This window comes from Hyla sarda, chromosome 13, assembly GCF_029499605.1.
Source record: "Hyla sarda isolate aHylSar1 chromosome 13, aHylSar1.hap1, whole genome shotgun sequence".
Taxonomy (NCBI): domain Eukaryota; kingdom Metazoa; phylum Chordata; class Amphibia; order Anura; family Hylidae; genus Hyla; species Hyla sarda.
The window spans coordinates 15,322,252-15,332,654 of record NC_079201.1 but is presented as its reverse complement, the minus strand read 5'-3'; positions in this window follow the sequence as shown (position 1 = coordinate 15,332,654).

Sequence of the window (10,403 nt, the reverse complement as noted above, 5' to 3'; positions counted from 1 at the left end):
TGACGTCATGAGCTCCCGACACCAGCTCCAGCATTCCGAACAGTTTGTTCCAAATGCTGAGCAGCAGTACTCTGGTGCAGAGTATTCCTGCTCCGTCCTGCCCGGGCTGCAAAATAAATGAAAATAAACCATCTCTCACCTTCCTGGGTTCCCGCCGAGCGGCACTACAGCTGATCGGTCTTCCGGTCCATCTTCTTCATACTTTTGGATGTAACGAAGCGTCACATGGCGCTCAGCCTATCGCCGGCCGCCGCGATGTTCTGCCTCGGCCACCAGCAGTGGATTCTCCCCAGGGGTCAAGTCCTGGGGAAAAAAAAGCATGGGAACTCACCCAAGATTTCTACTCAAGGGCTGCTCCTGCTAATGGGAATGGTGTTCATGCTGTGGAAAAAGTGTAGGAACTTAGTTCCCATTCATTCCTGCAGGTCTTGAGCCCTGACTCTCCCCCACCCAGTTTGCGGTATCCCCTATACTAGTGGAGAATGGTTATTCTCATTTTATACACCACATGTCACGATGACATTACACACTGTGAAATGTTGGTTTACTATACACTGTGCCTTTATATTTTTGTATAGGCATTGCAAGTGTTGAGACAGGTTTCTCATTAGCCCTTCCTGCAAAATTAGGTGAAGTGAGGAGGAGCTTATTGTTCGCCTGGCCTGCTCTTCAGGGGTTAGTCAGTAAGCTGAATCCAAGACATTGTAGAGTGATTAGAAGAGGTGTAAGTTGTCTGTGATGACAGACAAGACAAGCTTGTAAGGAGAAATGTAGGAAAAAAGGACCTCACGGCCCTTGTCAAGGCCTCTTAGGCTCCCAGCCTGGCCTAGAAACCTGATTGCTGGTCTGCTGCATTTTTCTGGAAGATCTTCACCCCGCAGTTGGGATTTGTGGTTCTGAAGTTGAGTAGTGCACAGCTGGGAATTGTGCTGGATGAGACTGGCTGGAGAGGAATTTGTCTGTCTGAAGCTGAGTGACTTGACTACTTAAAGATTTTATTTGTCTCAAGTAACCAAAATTTTTTGTCTTTCATGTCTACCACACCTTAAAGGACCCTTGACAGCCTATTCCCAAAAAAATTGTACCCCCATATTAGAGACATTTTGTAATGATTACAGTATAACTCTATAACTCTATAATCAAGGCAGGTTTATTGGATGCAACGCGTTTCGCTGCGCATGCGCAGCGAAACGCGTTGCATCCAATAAACCTGCCTTGATTTTATGCTGCTACTCCTCCTGGCTCCTTCATCCAGCGCCGATATCTCCTACTCCTACGGTCCATCTGCCTATCTATGATCCTCATTGGAGATCATAGCAGCTCATATCCAATTCTCCTATTTGTGTGCTCTCTGCTTGAAACCTCTTTCCCGAAATACGTATAACCGAGAGTCTTGTTATCAGTGACGGCTTGTATTGATGGTATTTCTGGGAAAGCAACTGATTTGGAGAAAACTATCTCAATTTAATTCCAGACTGTGTGAGAACTCGTGTCAACTACTCTGCAATGTGTCTCAATGTCAGCTTCCCAGTAAGATCAATGACTCCTTCCCCTTCTTACATACATCCGAATATTTATTTTCACAGTTATGTGGATACAAATAACAAGAAAAGGTGGAACTAAACACTAAAATGGCTTTTAATACTTAAAGGGGTACTCCCATGGAAAACTTTTTTTTTTTTAATCAACCGGTGCCAGAAAGTTAAACAGATTTGTAAATCACTTCTTTAAAAAAAAATCTTAATCCTTCCAGTAGTTTTTAGGGGCTGTATACTAAAGAGAAATCCAAAAAAGAAATGCATTTCCTCTGATGTCAGGACCACAGTGCTCTCTGCTGACCTCTGCTGTCCATATCAGGAACTGTCCAGAGCAGGAGAAAATCCCCATAGCAAACATATGCTGCTCTGGACAGTTCCTAAAATGGACAGCAGAGGTCAGCAGAGAGCACTGTGGTCATGACATCAGAGGAAATGCATTTCTTTCATTTTTTTTATTTCTTTTTAGTATACAGCCCCTAATAAGTACTGGAAGGATTAAGATTTTTTAATAGAAGTAATTTACAAATCTGTTTAACTTTCTGGCACCAGTTGATTTAATAAAAAAAAAAAAAAAAAAAAAGAGTACCCCTTTAACATTAAACTTTTGTACACATGTTTATTTGGTGTATGACTAAGGCCTTGTTCTAAGGCCGAAACGCGTCACTGTACCTTGTGTTCCTGTATGTGACCATCTGGTGAAATAAATATCATCCTCTGAGTTATCGGACGCTGGACTCCTTCCTTTTCTTGCTGCAATTTGGGCGAGGTCCACGCCCTATCCGTGTGCACCTGAGGTGAGCTGAAGCATTTCTGTCTCTCTGCTCTACATGTTTATTATGTGTCAAAGAAAAATATAGTACAGTTTAGGGATGTCTATGCAGCCCGAGAGTTACAGGATCAGAAGATGTACTGCAAGTCTATGGGGCTTCCGGTACATCTCCTGATTACATTGCTCTCGGCCTGTGGAGATTTCCCGGGAGTTTTAAACATCCTGCCCTCAGGCTGTTATGGTAAAGTATGATTTAACTGTCCGGCCGGCAGGTGCAGAGAATAGTTAGTGTGGGGTTAGGGGGGGAGGGGACAAGTGGAAGTGGAAGAGAATATTCATTGTGGGCTAGGAGAATAGTAAGGGGAGAGAACACATCGGTGCAGGGGCAGGAAGAGGGCATGGCAGCACAGGAGTACCAGGAGGATGAGCAGCCTATCTCTGTTAGGGCTTCAGGAGATTGAGAAATGCATGCCACTCAGCTTTTCAAATCTCCTGATGAGCTCCGAAATGGCTGCTTTACCAGGAAACTAGAAAAGTACCAGGAAACTAGAAAAGTACTGTGAGCCTTGTACTGTGTAATGCGTGCCTCCCAGCTTACCCAGACTCCTGAAGAGCTACAATATGGCTGCTTAACCAGACACATTCTTGTTGGCAGACTACGAAAGCTGGGTTGCATGCAGTACACAGTTCAGAGCTCACAGTACTTCCCAAGCTTTCCCAGTCTCCTGAAGAGATTATTTATATATATATATATATATATATATATATATATATATATATATATCATTGTTCACCAGGCAACACCGGGTACTCTAGTCCCTTATAAAGCAAGATATTGTTCTGTTAAAACAAATCCACCTTTGTTTATATAGGAAGCAAATCTAACATTGTCATATGTCATCATTCGCGGTGCGATCAACCATCTTCTGTTGACAGATCTTTCTGTGCACTTTGCTTGTGAAATGCGTAACACATGACATATAGTGTGAAGAACAGCTGAGCAGATGAATAGCTTCCATTGACAGTCAGTATAGATAGTCATGTGTTGGTGACCCAGATCACGAAGTCTATAGGTAACAAATAGTGTTGCTCGCAAATATTCGCAATTCGAATTTTAATCGCGAATATCGCATATTCGCGATTAAAATTCGAATTGCGAATATTCGCGAACAACACTATTTGTTACCTATAGACTTCGTGATCTGGGTCACCAACACATGACTATCTATACTGACTATCTATGTATATTGCGAATATAGCACTATATATTCGCAATTACGAATATTCGCTTATTTTTTTTCCCACAGTAGACATCACAGTGATCACTGCATCCCTCTCTGCTCTTCGCATATGCGCATATCCGCGAATATTGAGCCCACCCCAGTGGCGTTGCGACCCGGGTGCGGGGGGTGCGGCCCGCACCGGGTGACACCAACCTAGTGGGGTGACACCAAGACGCTCCGCAGCACCCACACCCCCTCCCCAGCTACACTGACACCCCCCTATGTGCCCGACCGGCCTCCCATCCGTCAGCACCCCCCCCTGTGCTGTGTGTGCGGTGCACCCGTCCATTAGCAACCCCCCCCCCCTTTCAGTGCGCCCGTCCGTCATCACGCCCCCCATCTCACCTTCACCAGTACTGTGCCCGGCCTCCGCTCCCACGTCTGCGCCGGCCTGACGTCATACCGCATGGCCGCGCAGGGGGACGTCAGTTACGTCACTCGCATTGCGCCCGGTGAGAAGGATCGCTGCGCTGGATGGGTGAGTGTGTGTGTCTGTCTCTATCTATGTTTGTGTGTGTGACTGTGTGTGTGTGTGTGTGTGTGTGACTCTGTGTATTTGTGTGACTCTGTGTGTGACTGTGTGTTTGTGTGACTGTGTGTGTGTGTGTGTGTGTGACTCTGTGTATTTGTGTGACTCTGTGTGTGACTGTGTGTTTGTGTGACTGTGTGTGTGTGTGTGTGTGACTCTGTGTATTTGTGTGACTCTGTGTGTGACTGTGTGTTTGTGTGACTGTGTGTGTGTGTGTGTGACTCTGTGTGTCTGTCTGTGAGTGTGTGTCTCTCTGAGTGTGTGTGTGACTCTGTGTATTTGTGTGACTCTGTGTATTTGTGTGACTCTGTGTGTGTGTGTGTGTCTCTCTGAGTGTGTGTGACTCTGTGTATTTGTGTGACTCTGTGTATTTGTGTGACTCTGTGTATTTGTGTGACTCTGTGTGTCTGTCTGTGAGTGTGTGTCTCTCTGAGTGTGTGTGTGACTCTGTGTATTTGTGTGACTGTGTGTGTGTGTGTGACTCTGTGTGACTCTGTGTCTGTCTGTGAGTGTGTGTCTCTCTGACTGTGTGTTTGTGTGTGTGTCTCTCTGTGTTGTATGTGTTTTTTTTTTTTTTGTGTGTGTGTGTGTGCGTGTGTGGGGAGACTTTGACACATTGTGGGGAACCTGCAAGGGAACCTGCGGCCTAATGTGGGGAGTCTATGCTACCTAATGTGGGGAGTCTATGCTACCTAATGTGGGGAGTCTATGCTACCTAATGTGGGGAGTCTATGCTACCTAATGTGCGGAGTCTATGATACCTAATGTGCGGAGTCTATGCTACCTAATGTGGGGGGTCTATGCTAGATAATGTGGGGAAGCTGATACCTAATGTGGGGAATCTGTGCTACCTAATATGGGGAAATTGCTACCTAATGTGGGGTAACTGGTACCTACCTAATGTGGGGAAACTGGTACCAAATGTGGGGAATCGATGCTACCTAATGTGGGGAAACTGCTACCTACCTAATGTGGGGGAACTGCTGCCTACCTAATGCTCCCCCCCCCCTGGCAATAGCACCCTCATCATCCGCCAGCAACTAACCCCCCCCCCCCAGCAGCACCTCCATCAGCAGATCCTGATGGTGGATGATGGCGGTGCTCCTGCCAGGAGGATGATCCTGCCGATGGATGATGGGGGTGATACTGCCAGGGGGGATGGCCATTAGCACCCTCATCATCCTTCAGCAACACCCCCCCCAGTAGTAGCACCCCGATCATCCACTAGCAACACCACCAATACCCCCCTCCCGTGGTAATAGCATCAGCTAACGGATGGTGAGGGGTGTTACTGCGGTTGTGGTATTATATTCAGAGGGTGCACTGTATGGCAACGTTATATTCAGAGGGCGCAGTTTGTGGTAGTATTATATTCAGAGGGCACAGTGGGTGGTAGTGTTATATTTGGAGGGCACAGTGGGTGGTAGTATTATATTCAGAGGGCGCAGTTTGTGGTAGTATTATTAGAGATGAGCGAACTTACAGTAAATTCGATTCGTCACGAACTTGTCGGCTCAGCAGTTGATGATTTATCCTGCGTAAATTAGTTCAGCCTTCAGGTGCTCCGGTGGGCTGGAAAAGGTGGATACATTCATAGGAAAGATTCTCCTAGGACAATATCCACCTTTTCCAGCCCACGGGAGCTGAAAAAGCTGAAAGCTGAACTAATTTATGCAGGAAAAGCCATCAACTGCCGAGCCGAGAAGTTTGTGACGAGTTGAATTTACTGTAGTTTGCTCATCTCTAAGTATTATATTCAGAGGGCGCAGTGGGTGGTAGTAATATATTCAGAGTGTACAGTATGTGTTGGTATTATATTCAGAGGGTACAGTATGTGATAGTATTATATTCAGGGGTACAGTATGTGATAGTATTATATTCAGAGTGTACAGTATGTGATAGTATTATATTCAGGGGTACAGTATGTGATAGTATTATATTCAGGGGTACAGTATGTGGCAGATTTATATTCAGAGGGTACAGTATATGGTAGTATTATATTCAGAGGGTACAGTATGTGATAGTATTATATTCAGGGGTACAGTATGTGGCAGATTTATATTCAGAGCGTACAGTATGTGTTGGTATTATATTCAGAATGTACAGTGTGTGGTAGTATTATATTCAGAGGGTACAGTATGTGATAGTATTATATTCAGGGGTACAGTATGTGGCAGATTTATATTCAGAGGGTACAGTATGTGTTGGTATTATATTCAGAATGTACAGTGTGTGGTAGTATTATATTCAGATGGTACAGTATGTGGTAGTATTATATTCAGTGGATACGGTGTGTGTATATTCAGAATGTACAGTGTGTGGTAGTATTATATTCAGGGGTACAGTATGTGGCAGATTTATATTCAGGGGTACAGTATGTGGCAGATTTATATTCAGAATGTACAGTATGTGTTGGTATTATATTCAGAATGTACAGTGTGTGGTAGTATTATATTCAGTGGGTATGGTGTATGGAAGGTTTATTATCAAAGAGTATAGTGTATAGTAGTATTATATTTAGAGGATACAGTGTCTGGCAGGTTTATAATAATAATAATTGTTTTCATATAGAGGATGAGAATGCGCTGACATAGTGAGGAGACGTCTGGGCGTCACATTCTACAGACAGAAGTTTTAGCTGGACCAGGCGGTATGTACCATCTGATTTAGATAAGGAAAGACTATAGAGAAGACGTCACCTGTAGTCACTGATATCATTGCGTATTCTCATCACTATAGAGAAGACGTCACCTGTAGTCACTGATATCATTGTGTATTCTCCTCACTATAGAGAAGACGTCACCTGTAATCACTGATATCATTGTGTATTCTCCTCACTATAGAGAAGACGTCACCTGTAGTCACTGATATCATTGTGTATTCTCCTCACTATAGAGAAGACGTCACCTGTAATCACTGATATCATTGTGTATTCTCCTCATTATAGAGAAGACGTCACCTGTAGTCACTGATATCATTGTACATTCTCCTCACTATAGAGAAGACGTCACCTGTAATCACTGATATCATTGTGTATTCTCCTCACTATAGAGAAGACGTCACCTGTAGTCACTGATATTATTGTGTATTCTCCTCACTATAGAGAAGACGTCACCTGTAGTCACTGATATCATTGTACATTCTCCTCTCTATGTCCTATCAGAGCTGTAGTCGCTTGTCAGTTCTACAGTTATGGTCAGTGAAACTACAACTCCCAGCATAACCTCACCACTGCTCAAAGGGGTACTCTACTGGAAAACATTTTTTTTTATCAACTGGTGCTACAAAGTTAAACAGATTTGTAAATTACTTCTATTTAAAAATCTTAATCCTTCCAGTACTTATTAGCTGCTGTATAAGCGATTCACAGGAAGTTATTTTCTTTTTTAATTTATTTTCTGTCTGACCACAGTGCTCTATGCTGACACCTCTGTCCATGTCAAGAACTGTCCATAGTAGGAGCAAATCCCCATAGCAAACCTATCCTTCTCTGGACAGTTCCTGACATGGACAGAGGTGTCAGCAAATAGCACTGTGGTCAGATTGGAAAGAACTACGCAACTTCCTGTGGAGCATACACCAGCTTATAAGTACTGTAAGTATTAAGATTTTAAATAGAAGTAATTTAAAAATCTGTTTAACTTTCTGGCACCAGTTGATATTAAAGTAAATGTTTTCCAGTGGAGTACCCCTTTAAGTAATTCTGGGAGCTGTATATTTAAATGGTGAAAACTTCTTTAACACTTTCCTATTCTGTGGCAACTGGTATATCTGATTATTATACTGGAATTTCTCACAATGCGCTACAACAGTGGTGTCTGTCACAACAGGCTAAAAACTTACTGGGGGGAGGGGGGAGGTATGGGGGTGACACCATTTTCTACCGCACCGGGTGACACCAACCCTAGCAACGCCACTGGCCCACCCATCTTTAACCTCTTAAGGACCCATGACGTACCGGTACGTCATGAGTCCGCTCCCGATCTATAACGCGGGGCATCATAGCGGGTCGGGCCCGGCCTCTAACAACGTCCGGGACCCGTGGCTAATAGCGCGCGGCATTGATCGCGGTGCCACGCGCTATTAACCCTTCAGACACGGCGTTCAAAGTTGAACGCCGCGCCTAAAGTGAAAGTAAAACCATCCCGGTTAGCTCAGGGAGCTGTTCGGGATCGCCGCGGGGAAATCGCGGCATCCCGAACATCTTACATGACAGCCGGAGGGTCCTTACTTGCCTCCTTGCTGTCCGATCGCCAAATGGCTTCTCAGTGCCTAAGATCCAGACATGAGCAGTCAAGCGGCAGAATCATTGATCACTGGTTATAGTGCAAATAACACTGGCTATAACACTGCAAAAAATAAAGTGAATAAAGATCATTTAACCCCCTCCCTAATAAAAGTTTGAATCACCCCCCTTTTCCCATAAAAAAAAACCAGTTTAAATAAAAATAAACATATATGGTATCACCGCGTGCGGAAATGTCCGAATTATAAAAATAAATCATTAATTAAACCGCATGGTCAATGGCGTACGCGCAAAAAAAACTCCCAAAGTCCAAAATAGTGAATTTTTGATCAATAAGTCCGATCAATGCAAAAATGGTACCACTAAAAACTTCAGATCACGGCGCAAAAAATTAGCCCTCATTCCGCCCCATACACGGAAAAATTAAAAATTTATAGGGGTCAGAAGATGACAATTTTAAACGTATTAATTTTCCGGCACGTAGTTATGATTTTTTCCAGAAGTGCGACAAAATCAAACCTATATAAGTAGGGGATCATTTTATTCGTACTGACCTACAGAATAAAGAGAAGGGGTCATTTTTTCAGAAAAATGTACGACGTAGAAACGGAAGCCCCCAAAAGTTACAAAATGGCGTTTTTTTTTTTCAATTTTGTCTCACAATGATTTTTTTTCCCGTTTTGCTGTAGATTTTTTGGTAAAATGACTGACGTCATTACAAAGTAGAATTGGTGGCGCAAAAAATAAGCCATCATATGGATTTTTAGGTGCAAAATCGAAAGAGTTATGATTTTTTAAGGAAAAAACGAAAATGCAAAAACGGAAAAGCCCCGGGTCCTCAAGGGCTTAATGGTATAGGGAACTAATGGACTAGTGCAGTGGTCTCCAACCTGCGGACCTCCAGATGTTGCAAAACTGCAACTCCCAGCATGTCCCGGACAGCCAACGGCTGTCCGGGCATGCTGGGAGTTGTAGTTTTGCAACATCTGGAGGTCCGCAGGTTGGAGACCACTGCACTAGCCCTTTAGTTCCCTATACCACTGAAGAAGGGAGGGCTCAATATTTGCGAATATGCGCATATATTTTCGAATATGCGCATAAATATGTAGAAAAAGACGATATAACGAATATGCGAATTTCGCGACTATATGACAAATATTCGTCCATATATTCGCAAAATATCGCGAATTCGAATATGGCCTATGCCGCTCATCACTAGTAACAAACCTACATAACCTACTCCAGCCCTTTCTCCTCGGCCATGACAAGTCTTGTGGAGGGGGGGAGAAGTTCAGGGCGAGGTCACCGAGCTATCAGAGGCGGACACTACGGCTCTGTGCTGGTCCCAGTGCTAAGTATAGGGATTTATAGGAAATGAAGTCAGAAACAATCCCAATAAAATCCAATGAGTTTATTCACATTACGCTAAAACGGCATCAAGTCCAGGTCTAAGGTTTTGGGAATTAGATTTCTGGAGGCTCAGGGTGAAGGCAGAGCGGTGGACCACCTGTTTGTGAGTCCGGTTTCAGGGGGCGCTGTGATAAATCATGGTCAGACACAGGTTGGGATTTTATTTTCCCATCCTTACTGCAGAAATATCACAACAATAACAGCAAGCTATATGTCCGCTGTTGGGAAGGGTATACTTAAAGGGGTACTCTGGTGAAAACCTTTTTTCTTTTAAATCAACTGGTGGCAGAAAGTTAAACATATTTGTAAATTACTTCTATTAAAAAATCTTAATCCTTCCTGTACTTATTAGCTTCTGAATACTACAGAGGAAATTCTTTTCTTTTTGGAATGCTCTCTGATGACATCACGAACACAGTTCTCTCTGACGTTATTATAATAATAATAATAATAACACTTTATTTATTGTTGTCCTTAGTGGGATTTGAACCCAAGTCCCCAGCACTGCACGGCAGCAGTGCTAACCACTGAGCCACCATGCTGCCCTTAGCATACATCTGCTATGCACAGTTGCTAAAATGGACAGAGATGTCAGAAGAGAACACTGTGCTCGTGATGTCATCAGTGT